Source organism: Crassostrea angulata, chromosome 4 (genome assembly GCF_025612915.1).
Source record: "Crassostrea angulata isolate pt1a10 chromosome 4, ASM2561291v2, whole genome shotgun sequence".
NCBI classification, from domain to species: Eukaryota; Metazoa; Mollusca; class Bivalvia; order Ostreida; family Ostreidae; genus Magallana; species Magallana angulata.
In genome coordinates this window covers 3,896,416-3,912,093 of record NC_069114.1, presented here as the reverse complement: position 1 = coordinate 3,912,093, position 15,678 = coordinate 3,896,416, and the positions used below count along the sequence as shown (strand labels likewise).

Sequence of the window (15,678 nt, the reverse complement as noted above, 5' to 3'; positions counted from 1 at the left end):
TTCTAACTCTTCTTCTTCCAACACATCGTTCGTTTGTTTTCTTTTTGACTTTTTTGAAGCAGTTGGTCGCTCCGATAAAGAGGACGACGTGGAGGCCGATGGTTTAGACGTTGACGAAGTGGACGATGTTGTTCCGGAAGCCAATGTGATAGATTCCACATCCTTTGATGTTTCTGTTGTTTCTAGATTTACATTTTTATAATTAGTTTTTCAGTTACCTGTGTGAGTTGTACATGTATATTCATCATAAAAAGAAATTCAATCGATGCCTATATATATTCGTTTGAATATAAGTACCTGTTATTTATAAAAAGAAAATGAATGTGAGTAAATGTGAAGTAATGAGATGATTTAAAAATTGGGAGTTTGTTGTTCATATTACCGTCATTGGCGTCAGTGTCGATACCGTCCGCCAGACCGCATATCTGTGGCCGTCCGTCAAATGCTTGCATCAGTGCGTCCTCCGATGCTGTTAAAGAAGGGGGGGCTGGACCTCCTCCTGTCTTAGGCCTTCTAAGCATACCGATTTTTTCTTTACCTGCGTAAGTTTATATTTCTTAAAACCCTTATCAATTAAGAACAGTAAGATCGCATCATGTCAATTTTCTATATGCCTGTATCAATTCGTTTTTAACAATAATATTTAATTCGTTATTTTATTTTTGTTTTGAACTCTACACAATTACATCTTCTTAAAATAAACTTTAGCATTTAACTTTATTATTTGTATGTATAAAGAAATTAAATATATTTTGTTAGTGTTGAAATTAAGTCAGTTTTACTGATACAAGTTCACTTTACCCCTTGTATTTTTTTTTTCACATTTTTGAATAATAGTATTACAAACGAATCAATTTTTCACTCTAAATATAATGTTCATCTTCACAAGCCAAGGGTTTTCGGTCCACTCCGTTCCTTATAAACCCAAGTAGACCGAAAACCTTTTGCTAGCGAAGATGTATATTGTTATGAATGCATAATAAAATAGAATTAAATAGTTCTGACCGAAGATAATTTTAACAGCAAATGGTTAATTTTTAATATTGGTTGTTTGTTTCATTACAAAAAATTTTTTTAATTAAAATATAGTACCTGTAAAATAAAAATCGTGTCAACGGTGACAAAATTACAAAAGCAGAATAAACTGAAACATGCAAGAACAACAAAGGAACAAGTTTTAATCAACAAATTTTATACCTCGCTGTTTGATGTTGTTGAACTTCTTTTTAATTGTTTCATTGTCCCTGTCGTTCTTGTAATTTCTAATTCAAAAAGTCAATTTTGCATAAAAAAATTTTAACGCCGAGATTAGTTATACCATTCAGTAAGTTCCGTATATATGGACCACAGGCACTGGAAGTTGTTGTGAATATATTGTATTTAGCATGTACATGTATGACTTTTTAACAAACATGCACATATTTATTTAAATGAACTTCCAGTGCTCGAGTTACGATTACAGAAGACAGTATATTATTAAAACGTTTTCCAAAGCATGTATATTTTCCATACTATAATCATAAACGTACACAAAATAGACTTATATAGTAAATATATAGTTGGAAAAGTCCGATTTCAGAAGGTCATGAGTCGAAATGACACGTCACCTTTGCTTAAATCAGGGGAGATTACTTTAAATAGACACCGAAACAACAAGTACACGGAACGGTAAGGTTAAATTTAGATATTGTTTCCTTTAAAATTAAGAAAACTAAATACTGTTACTGGTATATCATACAGTAGTCTGAGTAGAAGCTCTTACAAATTCAGAGTTTCGGCGATTGATCTCCAGGTCGACTCTTTCACTTGACCATGCTTCCCTTTACTCCCCGAACCCTTCATTTTGACGAAAAGAGTTTCCTCATACTTTAATACTTCTTCAATTAGAAGTATCTCCTCTTCTGGGGTCCAATTGGTGCCCCTTTTCTTATTAAAAACTCGTTTCTTTTGCCGTTTGAATTTCCACAAACTCCATCATTTTAGAAATAAACAAAGCAGACGATAATATTCATTAATACGTAACAATTACAATACGCTGTATATTTTGTTTCCATTTGCATTTCACAAAACCGCTTAAAGCAATGAAAAAAAAATCAGTTTAGTATGTACTCGGTAGAGTTGAGAACTTAAAAAATCCTACTCTACTGAGTACATACTCAATGTAGTTGGTGGCGGCGATTTGAGAAATTTCTCAGTTGAGGACGTCCTCAGCACTTGAGTTGAGAATTGAGGCTGAGTACGGTAATTTTTTGGTGGCGGCGGGGCCTGTACTGTGTTGAATCTGCGTTCGGTCCAACGGTCACACCGTTTACATATTAGATGAATATGAAATTTAGCCCCAATCCCCGAAAGTGCGTCTGTATCTGATATAATAAAGTTAAAGACTGACTAAAACACCCCGACCGGTCGGGCTCTACAGTCCCGGCACGCGCATACCACGCCCGGTCGGGTTAAAGGGAAAATACTCTAAAATAAAAATAAAGAAAAACCACCACAGTATTAATTAAGCTATAACTGCCTATATACCCCAAAGACTGCTAAGAAAACTGTTTAGAATAACTGCTTTTTAAATTTGATCATAAATATTTGTAGTAAAAAGGTAAATGATGGATGCACCCTCCTATTTAACCATTTCTGTGCCACAGGGCCTATTTGGGCCTATTTGAATATCTACGTTAAGTGCTACAGGGCCTATTTGGGCCTATGGCAATTTGAAAAATATACATTAAAATAAAAAAAATATTAAATACATTCAGGTTATGTTTTTCATTATTGATTTTTTAAATTTGTATCAATATACATCGTATGATCTATGTGTTTAGTGAAATACTGCTGATAACGTCACAACGTAAAAAATGACATCATAATAATAACGTCACTACGTCACACAGCGCCAACTCGTTGTCTGCGTTTTACCATGGCTGGAGTATGGTTTTTGTGAATAGATCCCCAGGACCTTTCCGTCAGAACCGGAAAATAATATTTGTCCTAATGCACAACCTTGGCTTAAGGAAATGCCCCCTCCCCCACAAGAGCAAGACCAATCTTACTTTTTCCTACTCTGCCATATAAACCTGGGGCTCGTTTAACGTAACCGTCTTTTGACTAAAATCTATCTTAAGACCAAATATTTTTTTTATAAGATCTCACCATAGCTCATAAATTTGTCATATCTTAGGATAATCTTAAATACTGTCAAAATACAGGTCTTAAGTCCAACTTTAACATGGCAAGAGCTAATACTTTAGTCCACCACCGAAGGCCGAGTATAATACGAGTGTGCGCGACTTTTTTATTTTTATGCAGCCGTTAGTGCTGATTAAAAAAACCCAAATAAAACACATCGGTAATATCCATGCGTTTTTTTTTAATTTAAAACATAAATCGGGTAAAAAGGTACTACATACAGCATCGTTCTCTGGTATTGTATAATATGCAAGAAATCGAGAAAATATGAATCGCTTGAAGGAGACCGTGTGTCTTTTTTTTTTATACTTAGAATTGAAATATTGACAGAGCACCAAAGGAAGCATGTAATTTATATGTATTTTTTTCATTCAGAGTTAATTAATGAACGGTAATATTAACTGCGATATGCCAAATAAGGAGGAATGGGGCACTGAAAAAAATATTTTGATATGATCCTAGAACAAAATTTTAGCCAGATGATCAACATTAAAAAAAATTCCATCTGGTGACATTTTACTGTAGATTTCATGCATGTGAAAGAACAAAACTGAATCTTTGGACAGAAAAACAAGAAATGCATGTAATAACTTATTTGGAGATAATAGTGATGCTTCCTCGACCGTGTTCGAGATCAAGAATTCAGTGCACACCCGCCCCGCCCCCACCCCCTGCGTGCGCGCTTCAAGTCCTATTGATACCTTCTTCGTATCTTCTGTCTCCTTCTTCAGAGCATTTCAAACAGAGACATTCTTTCTTGAAACGAAATTTCAACCGTGTCTCTAAAATTGGACACCGCACATCATAGACATTTAATTTTAACATGGATGGTTCTGACCGCACGGACTTTCAAGTCATTACATGTTTTATGGTCATAAAGAACATCTACTGTGTATAAAGGCGCGAATATAGCGGTAAAGGAAGGAAATATTTCTAGGACTGTAATATACTTCATGAAAATAGTTTTTATTCTTTCAGTTTATGTATAATTTTAGTATATAAAATATATCAATGTTTAATCACAAAATTTTATCATTATTATATTTTAGACAACTCAGTTGGTCAAGCGGATTTAATCACTAAAACAAACTGTAAGACCACAAGTTGGTAAAAAAAAAAAACTCCTTAGCTCCAATCGAGATATAGAATCGTAAATGTTTTGCATTACATAACTTTTATATTTCATCGTATGATGATGAACTATGTGTAATCGTTAACTTTCTTAGGTCTATCTTTGAATATTAGAACTATAATATAAATCACAATCGTAGATGTATCGATAAATAAGCTAAGATATTAGAGAACATTAAGAACAAAATTATACATCTTTTTCCGAGAGTTCAAACGTTTACAACTGACGATCGTGATTGTCAATATTACACGTATGATGTGGTAAAAGTTTTTACTTTGTATGGAATAAAATGTAAAAATTAAGATAGTGTTCACAAGTCCGAGAAAAGGAAGATTTTAAAACATACAGATAATTTAAAGCTACATAGTCCGATTTTTTTTGCTATGAGAATATTAAATATTTTTCTATACAGACCAAAGATGCCTATTTACACAAGCAAAATCCGTCATCTTTCAAGGTTTGAATTATCTAAAGTACATAAAAAATTTCTGTATGAGAACACAAAAAACAAAACAAACAAACAAACAAACTCCATCTTGGGAATGTTTAGAAACGGGAACCGTTTGGTTTTTGTTCCCGAATGATTGGGTTTATTCAACCCGCATGTGATGTATCGATTGTACATGTATACAAAACACTTCCCCAAATATTAGTGAATAAAATGTACTCACGTTTATTTTTGATTTGAATTTTTTTTTTCAAAGTCGTAATACAACCATACCCGCCTTACCTCAGCAGCGAATTTTATTATGAGACGGAATTTATTATGAGACGAAAGAAATCAATACAATTTATGTCGTTTGTTATTGTAAATAAATTGTGTACATCACTTTTTCATTAAGATATGGCTTAATGGACCTGGAAAACTACTGCAATGTCTATTATGATACACATACTTAGCATAGCCATCGTATAAAAGCGAACACAACATTTTAAATATTAATGAAATCGGGCATAGCAGCTTTAAAAATTTCAAGATAAGGCTATTTATTATTCTATTAACGAAATCATTAATACAGTCATTTGGGGTATTTTGAATAACACTTTTTGTTCAACTTGATTGTAAAATATGTGTAAAAACGCATGTTTAATACAGTTCGTTGTTTTGGTACAGCAGGAAGATCATAATCGTTCATGTGCGGACCTAGAAGGGAGTGCATGGACTATTCCTTCCAACTCTTGGAAAATTCAAATTAATAAGATTATATAGCAAAATTCCCGAAATAGGCCTCAAAACCCCTCTCCAACATTGGAGAACAAAATTTTCCCTCGGACACCCCCTGGAAATGTTTTCTGGATCCGCGCATGCGGTAACAAACATACACTATATCAATTTATATCACCATTTAAGATACCTAAATGCAAACTCTAAAGGCATAGACCTGCCAGAAATTTATTTAATCCTGTGCAGAGCTGGTGTGAATGTTATTACTGCAGCCCATCTAGACCGAAAATTCTGCCAGTTTCACAAGGATTTTTTGGGTTTGTATTGGAAGCGGAGCAAACGATCATGTACACATCCAGTTCATGGAAATTCAAAATCAAAGCCAGACAGAGGCATCACCCCAGTTATGATCAGAGAACTATGGCTGTGTCTGCAACTCTCAGTTCCCATAGGCGAAGGTATATATTTTTAAGAATTGTTTCCTTGCATTTACATATTTTTCAAAAGCTCCATGCATAGGCTAAGTGTATGTATAGGCCTACTTATATTATGTCTATGTACTATATGTTAGAGTCCATTGTTATTTGTTATTATTCGTAAGTTTACTTAATTATATTATAAGCAGGTCTAACAAAATCTCATGATTTAAATTTTTAGCTTAGGTTGTATGTTGATTCTGGTCCATTCATAACTCAGTCATCTATGATTGTATACTTAGTCTCAAGATGTTTTTTTTTTTTTTTTGCATTACATTTTGCTTAGTTAATCATAGTTTATTGGACATTAACATGATTATTAAATGCTCCAGTGTCCAAATACATAAGAATTATTAAAATGATAAGATCATTATGTTTTTGGTTTTATTTAAGGATTACGTTTACTCAAGGGCAAAAAACAAAATCCACTAATAGGAATGAAAAACTACTTATTCTACATTGTAGCCCCCCTATTGTGGTGCTATTTTTCACTTTCAAATAACTAGGTCAATGACCTACTTTTTCTGCTAGTGACCTGTGAATGTTTTTTGAAAAAATTGTCAAAATTTGTCAAAATTGTCCATTATTTTCAAGGTTTTCTTTATTTTGTAAGTATTACAAATAATAAAACAATTTGGGAAATGATTAAATACGAATAGCTTTACTATACTCTGTCCCGAGTTTTTGCTTCCACCAGTTTTTGCTTGATTAATTTCAATAACAGTAAATACCTTTGTTCTCAAACTACGTTCATCCACTAATAGAAAAAATGTCCAGATTATCTGTTTTGAAACGCCCCCTCTACCGCTTCAAGTTTCAATACACATCCCGAAATTGAAAGTCTACGGAGATTTTGCATTGCAACAGCCATTAATTGGCCCGGATGATAACGTTAAAAAATAGTGCGATGTATTCCGAGTGTATTCCGGAATGGAGAAAAGATGTAAACATTCCCCATTATAAATCTAAATCTCCGTAAGGAATTTGTTTTCGTTCCTGTGAATTTTTCTGAGTGGAAAGGGATAATTTGTCAATGAAGATATATTGGATCCCTTTTAACGATTTCAACTGTATTTCTTTCACAGGTATGTGTAATTTTATCAAAAATCATCAAAAAGCGATGGAAGCAATAACTTGGGACAGACTATAATTTTATATTTGACTGAATCGTTTTAAGGAAGGAGTCTTTTTATTATCAAACATACTTCTTATAATAAGAAATGCATGAAATTTTGACACAGTCAAACGGATCATATTACTTAATGATTCTATCAGTTTAATTTAATTTGACCTTTTTGTTTTCGGATAAAGGTCAGGTCAAGGTCACTACCTTTTTCCTCAACGTAAAGAGTGATAAAAATACGTGTAGCTCTTTATAGTTCTGTAGACATTTGTTTAAGATTTGAAGATTCAAATCTTCAATGAAATCATAGACCATGAGAGTGTCTATCAGCTTATACTACTAAATTGGAATAAATATTTATACTAAAATTGATATTGTTGCTTAGCCCGCATTTCCTCTAATTTTCTTAAATTTTGAAGAAATTTTGATTATTTTTTTATGCTTCCAATAATAGAATATTTCTAATTTTTATGTATTATGAAGACTTTATATAAAGATATAAATTGACAGAAAGGCTAATATATTGACCGTTTCATAAGAGAGAAAAACTGATTTTAGTGATTTTTTCACAAAAATCAATGTATAGAATGGGCGCTTTAAAAAGCTTATAAAAATGTTATTTGATAGGCAAATCATATTTTAAAAACATATTCTGAAACCCAAGTATCATATTATTAGTTCACATTAGTAAAAAAAAAATCCAACATTCATATTGTTTTTAAAATGCTAAAACAGACTCATTATATATATATAATCTGCAGCAATTCTGAATTGCGCAACATGTGATATTTTCCTACGCCAATATTACGCCAAAAATATAGTCCTTGTTCCATTCTAAACATTGATTACATTTTTCTATGCCAAGTTGTATAATAGTAAAAAAGAAAGAAAAATATACTATTTTAATTTCCTTTCATCTTGATTTAATGAACAATTAATCAAATTTACGTTTGACAAGTCGAAAACCAGAAAAGACTCCTTCCTTAAGCTCATATTTTAAGTTTAATTTAGTCCGAATTTCCTCTATCAATTTCCAAAATTGCACCCATTTTTGATCGAGATTTACAAAAAACTGACTTATAGGAGCTCCAAACCATTAATTGCCTAAAACTGTTTTTGTTGTCTGTATTATGTTGACATTAACATTATATAAGGTCAATGATCAAAATTTTGAGATATTTTATCTTGAATCGATTTAATATATTTTAAAGATTTTTCCAATCGCGTGCCAGCCAGTGATATAAATTTACAGACGAGTAAATACAACAATAACATAATTTATGTAAAATGATATGAAAAAAAACTAATAGAAACTTAACTTTTGTAATTACAATGCAACGGAAAGTTTTAAAGAGAAAAAAAGAAAATAAAAAATTAATCAGAATTTCCTCTGTTTTTAATATTAATCTACCTTTGTCGGAGCATATCTTCCTCAAATAAACAAATCATGGATATCAATATCGATTATTGTTAATAATGTTGTTATTTTGTTTTTTTAAAACAACTTTGGACTTCAGATATTGAACTTTGTAAAAATATTTTTTGAAATCTCAAACTCTGAGTAAACGTAATCCTTAAAGCTGCATTTTATGACAGTGACAGTAAGGATGGATCCATGATTTTCTTAGGAAAAAAACTTTAACAACTTTTACAATATACAAAGCAAATACTTGAGATAAGAAAGTTTTTAAAATTTAGGAATCAAAAAAGCTTATCTGAAACTTCAAAAAGTAAATGGTACTGCATGGTAAAACATGTTCATCGTATCAAGCTATATACCCAGTACATTTATATGAACTTGTTAAAAATGTAATACATTTATAATAGTTAAATTAAACTTTATAAGTAATCAAATGATTGCTATACTTTTTTATTTATAGACAGAGTTCATCAATTGAGTAATCCACCATTACACCCAACTGATGATTTGCAAAGTTGCCTTTATGTCAATGGTATGGTTTAATTACATGCAAATATTAAAATCCTTAAAGCATGGTAACAATAATATAGTTTTTCCTTAGCCTTTCACACTACTTGATATGCAGATTTATAATAGGAAGGAACATTGAAAATGAAGCATATTTGATAAATATTTGTCAGCCCTGTAAAAGGATAAATAATTGAGGTTAATGTTGTATTTTTTATATGTCAAAACATTTTAGTGATGGTATAATTATAAGATTAATACTTTAATTTTTTAGTTGATGCAGACAATGTTCCAATATCTCAGTCCAACCAAACTGACTATGCTGAATTGCTGATGGTGAGTGTATAAAACTGTAGTAATACTTGATACATCATATTTAACATTGTACTTTTAAGTAATGATGTGCATCCTAATTTAATAAAGGGAAAGGTGTTCGTTGTGTTAGAGGCTACTTTTTGACTTATTTGAATAGGTTATATTTACATTATCCAGTGTCTTTGCCTGTGATAACACTACTTATCGATTTTGTACTATATAACCCATAATACAAATAACGCCAAATTGAGGCGCCAGCGGGGTTTGCTTACTTATTAAGGTCTTCCGTTTCCAACGGAAGACCTTATAGTGATTGTAATGTTTTTTAAGGTCTTCCGTTTTCAACGGAAGACCTTATAGTGATTGTAATGTTTTTAAGGTCTTCCGTTTTCAACGGAAGACCTTATAGTGATTGTAATGTTTTTTAAGGTCTTCCGTTTTCAATGGAAGACCTTATAGTGATTGTAATGTTTTTTCTTTCTTTCTTTTTCTTTCGCGGGTATGATAAGGCAACTAACAGTGATCAAATTCCTCTGGTCGATATGACGTCACAATAAGCAGCATGATGTCATATTTTACTCAGAAACATGTCGATTTTAACTTTATCGCTGGTTTATATTATAAAAATTACAGACATAAAATATCACTAGAAACTCTTCTAACTGAATATATCTTCGATTTCTCTCTATTACGTATAATTATCATTGATGACGTCACAAGCATATTTAAAAGAGAAGATCATGTCGGGAGACAAATTATCGGAAGGCAGTGTAAACAATGCCGAAATAAGACTTATTTAATACTGATACCTAAGATTTAGATGAGTGTCAGTTCGAATATAATCAGAATAATACAGGCATGGATATTTTGTTTAATCAGCGAGTGTTATAAGGTAAGCGGATCGACATTTATATATGGCTTGACCAGCCTTTCCTCTGTCAGTGTGTACAAAAAATGGCAAAAGTGTAACACTACCCTGGATATTAGGAAAGATGAGTTTGGTACATATCAACGGTATATGACCTAAACTACATGAAAAGTGCTGCTAGAATCCTGTGCTTGTTGTTTTAAACGAAAAATACGTAGTATTTTCAATGAAATTTTAGAAGTTGAGAGGGTTTCCGATAAATATTTACAATATTTATTTTATGCGATGTACAATAGGATTCTAGCAGTAATACTAATAAACATGAACTAATTTCCAATCGAATTATTGTAGAAAACATACAAATGAACTTCGGGGTAGTGTTACACTTTTTGATTTTCTGTTAAGGTAAAAAAGTGATCTATTTTTAACTGTCATGTGATACCATGGCACGGCAGCTTCAAAGATTGACTCGATTCGAAGTAGAAAAATAATATCTTGGTGAACTCTTTCACTTGGTATTAATATCTAACGCTGTTTTCATAAAAATAAACATTATTTAAATTGATCATAATTTTGACGGTCATTAAACTATGAGTTGCCTTAACCTACCCGCGTTTTTCCCCCTTTTTTTGTCGGCAGAATTTCTCAGAGATGGCTTGAAAGATTTTCCTGAAATTTTCAGGGATGATAGAGAATGATAATATCTCGAGGCGTTTATTTTCATTTTTTCAAAATTCATTTCCGGTCGACCGTTTCCTGTCTCGCGGCATAAAACCTTGTTCACTCGAGATCTCAGAATTTGCAAGCACTTGGACATCCAAACTTTGTGGGAAGATAGACCTATATCTGTAGATGTATTTAAACTATTTTGTTTTGTTCGGCGTAACTTCCAGTTGCCACTGGAAGCACTTCAAAAATACTTATTTTTACGCATTAAATTCGTTTTTCATATAATAAATATATAAGTATGAATCTATACATAGGTTATCTATGTGATGTTATATCAACAAATAAATTCTACTTCCGGTGAGATATCTCAATTATCTCAGGTAGCTTTTTTAAAACACATTTTGTACCCACGATATCTCAGAAACTAAAAGTGATCAAAGCACAAAACTTTCACGGATGATAGACATTGGATTGAAGATGTGTTTAACCAGTTTCATTTTGTCGACCGTCACTTCCAGTCCACACCGAAAGAGTTCAAACAAATCAAGCTGTTTATCCGGTTAACTGTTTTCATTCGATAGTTTCAGTTACTTTGATAAATACTAATGTGAGATAGGCAAGTAAACAAAAAATAATAAATTGAATTTTCACTGAGCACTTCCGGTTGTCCGTTTCCTGTCCCGAGACTAAAAATCTTATTTCGACGAGATCTCTAAAACGGTGACGACAAGAACAACCAAACTTTGTAGGATGATAGATTTATGTTTGTACATGTGTAAACGCTATTTTTTTTATCCGGCGTAACTTCCGGTCGAACAGAAAGTACACTCAATTTTGATTTTTAATAAAAATATGTTAGTTATTTAGCATCGGATAACATTTAAGCTATAAAAATGCAACAGTCATCTACAGATGGTAAAAAAAATAAATAAAAAGTTCTACTACCGGTGAGACATCTCAAAGATATCAGGTAGCCTTCATTTTTAAAAACAAAGTACCTGCAAGATCTCAGAAACTGTGAGAGATCAAGACACACAACTTGTTTGGATAATGGACATCTGATTGAACATGTGTTAAAGGGGTTTCATTTAGTCGTACGTCACTTCCGGTTCTCACTACGAAGCGTTCAAGCAACAGAAATTTTTATTTTTAACTTTAGATTTTTTTTAGCATTTTACTCAATGTGATGAACAGTAACGTATTGTAGTTAAATGTACTAAAATATGTACTTTCAACTTCTTTAATCACTTCCATTTGTTCGTTTCCGGCCCCCAGAAAAAAACCATTTCTCAACAAGATATTTACAACAAATTAACAAAAGCTTGAACATCCAAACTTTGAGGAAAGACAAAACAATGTATGAAGATATGTTTACTATGTTCTGTATGATCCGGCGTATCTTCCGGTCGTCACAAAAGTACTCAAAAATTGACATTGTGTCTTTTTGTTTTGTTTATTTTTTGGGAATTCCTGTACAGTCTATATAATATCCATTTTCTGTTAACAAGATAAATGGATGTTTTGTACAGATTAATACATGAGGAACGGAAGACCTTTTTGTTGTTATAGCAACAAGAGTCTAGTTATTATTATTATTGTTTTTTTCCCAGTTTTTGTCCACAAGATTTCTCAGAGATGACTGGATAGATTTATGTGAAATTTTCTAGAATGGAAGAAAATGACAAAATCTCGAGAATTTTTTTTCTTTTTGTCAATAATCTTTTTCAGGTCGTCGGTTTCGCGTCGAAAAAGCTTGTATCAACGAGATCTCAAAAGCGGTAACGACTTGAACATCAAAACTTTGTGGGATGATAGACCCATAGCTGTAGATGTGTTTAAACATTTTTGTTTGTTCGTCGTAACTTCCGGTCGTCTAACGGAAGCACTTCAAAAATAACTACTTTTTCGCATAAAATTCCTTTTCCATAAAATAAATATATAAGTATAAATGTATGCATAAGTTATCTATGCGATGTTAACTCAACCAAAAAATTCTACTTCCGGTGAGATATCTCAAATATCTCAGGTAGCTTTTTTTAAACACATTTTGTACAAACGAGATCTCAGAAACTATAAAAGATCAAAGCACTAAACGTTCATGGATGATAGACATTGGATTGAAGATGTGTTTAACCGGTTTCGTTTTGCCTTCCGTCACTTCCAGTCCACACAGGAAGAGTTAAAACAAATCGAACTGTTTATCAGTTTAACTTGTTTCCATTGATATTTGTAGTGTGCTCGATGAGAAATGAAGTACAAAGGGCAAGTATACAAGAAATATTTATTACCATTTAGATTGAGCACTTCTGTTTGTCTGTTTCCTGTCCCGCGTTGAAAAAGTTCGTATCAACGAGATCTCAAAAACGGTAACGACTTGAACATCAAAACTTTGTGGGATGATAGACCAATAACTGTGGATGTGTTTAAACTATTTTGTTTTGTTCGTCGTAACTTCCGGTCGTCACCGGAAGCACTTCAAAAATAACTACTTTTTCGCATAAAATTCCTTTTCCATAAAATAAATATATAAGTATAAATCTATGCATAGGCTATTTATGCGATGTTAATTCAACAAAAAAATTCTACTTCCGGTGAGATAACTCAAATATCTCAGGTAGCTTTTTTGAAACACATTTTGTACAAACGAGATCTCAGAAACTATAAATGATCAAAGCACAAAACGTTCATGGATGATAGACATTTAATTGAAGATGTGTTTAACCAGTTTCGTTTTGCCTTCCGTCACTTCCAGTCCACACAGGAAGAGTTCTAACAAATCGAACTGTTTATCAGATTAACTTGTTTCCATTGATATTTGTAGTGTGCTCGATGAGAAATGAATTACAAAGGGCAAGTATAAAGAAATATTTAATACCATTTAGATTGAGCACTTCCGTTTGTCCGTTACCTGTCCCGAGACAAAAATCCTTATTTCGACGAGATCTCATAAACGGTGTCGACTTGAACAATCAAACTTTGTGGGATGATAGTCCTTTGTATGTACATGTTTTTAAACTATTTTGTTTTGTTTGGCGTTACTTCCAGTCGTCACCGAAAGCACTACAAAAATTATATTTTTTCTTTATTTATTTCTTTTACATGGAATTAATATATCAGTATACAATTTTAGATGTGTCATCTTTATAATGTTAAATTTTCAAATAACTGTTATTTCCGGTGAGACATCTCAAATATCTCTATGTAGCTTTCCTTTTTTACAAATTTGATGCCCGCAATATTTTTGTCACTGTAAGTGATTGAGACACAAAGCTTTCATGAATGATAGACATTTGATTGATGATATGTTTTGCGGGTTTTATTTTGTCAACTGTCACTTCCGGTTTTCACCGGAAGGATTCAAATAAATCATATTTTTAAAAAGTTTAACTGAATTTCTTGGGTGTTTCATCGAGCCTGATAAACAGTGATGTACGCTAAGCAAATGTACGAAAAACACCAGCTTTTTTTTTTATTAATCACTTCCGTTCGTACGTTTCCCGTCTTCAGACAAAAACTATTGTTTCAAAGAGATTTCAGACTTGGCAGAAACGTTAACAACCAAACTTTGAGGAAAGATTGACTTATAATTGTACAAATGTTTAACCTGTTTTGTTTAGTTCGGCATTAGTTCCGGTCGTCACAGAGAGTACTTAAAAAATTGATTTCTTTTTCAATTTCGTTGTTTTACATGGAAGTAGCGTCTGGATATATCATTCACAATAATTATCATATCAACTATTTTCTCTATGTAAGAGAAGCAATGTCTACGGTTTAATTGATTCATGTATATCAAAACGGAAGACGCTTTTGCAACAAGAGTCTAGTATTTAAATATTTAATCGTACGATGGCTTAAAATTATACAAATATAAGTAATAAGGAATCATTCTTCGGCCTTTATTGGATTTGATCAGGCCCCGACCAAAATTATCACCTCATAATACTCAAAGAATGATTCCTTATTAAGGTCTTCCATTTCCAACGGAAGACTTTATAGTGATTGTTAGGTTTTTTCTTTCTTCCTTCTTCTTCTTATTTTTCCCCCTTTTTGTCTCGTGAATATCTCAGAGATGTCTGAACAGATTTCCCTAAAAATGTGAATGATTATTGAGAATAAAAAGATCTAGAAGATTGTGATTTAAGTTTTTCTAAATTCACTTCCGTTCGTCCGTTTCCTGTACCGTGACGAAAAGTTTGTCACCTCGAGATCTCAAAAAACGGTAAAGACTTAAACATCCAAACTGTGTGGGATGATAGACCTATAGATGTAGATGTGATTAAACTATTTTGTTTTGATCGTCATAACTTCCGGTTCACCGGAAGCACTTAAAAAAATATAATTTTTACGTTTTTGATTCTTTTTCCTTAGAATAAATATATAAGTATAAATCTATGCAAATGTTATCTTTGCGATGTTATATAAACAAAAATTCTACTTCCGGTGAGATATCTCAATTATCTCAGGTAGCTTTGTACACGCGATATCTCAGAAACTAAAAGCTATCAAAGCTCGAAACTTTCATGAATGATGAACATTTGATTGAAGATGTGTTTAACTAGTTTCATTTTGTCTTCCGTCACTTCCGGCCCACACAGGAAGAGTTCAAACAAATCAATCTTTTTATCCGTTTAACTGTTTTCATTCGATATTTTAAGCTTCTTCGATGAATAATAATGTAAGATTGGCAAGTAAACAAGAAATAACAAATTTAATTTTCATTGAGCACTTCCGTTTGCCCGTTTCCTGTCCCGAGACAAAAAGCCTTATTTCGACGAGATCTCAAAAACAGTAACAACTTGAACAACCAAACTTTGTGG

General features: G+C 32.3%; 1 protein-coding gene and 1 long non-coding RNA gene across 2 annotated transcripts in view; one reads left to right on the top strand and one right to left on the bottom strand.

Moving 5' to 3' along the window:
• Window positions 1-15,678, top strand: part of LOC128179485 (short-chain collagen C4-like) — a 145,345-nt gene that overhangs the window by 53,960 nt on the left and 75,707 nt on the right. The window lies entirely within an intron of this gene.
• LOC128179494 (uncharacterized) lies at window positions 62-776 on the bottom strand. The gene is made up of 2 exons (XR_008243090.1): window positions 383-776; window positions 62-182 (listed from the first exon to the last, which is right to left on the bottom strand). It is a non-coding gene; the product is annotated as an uncharacterized LOC128179494 (long non-coding RNA).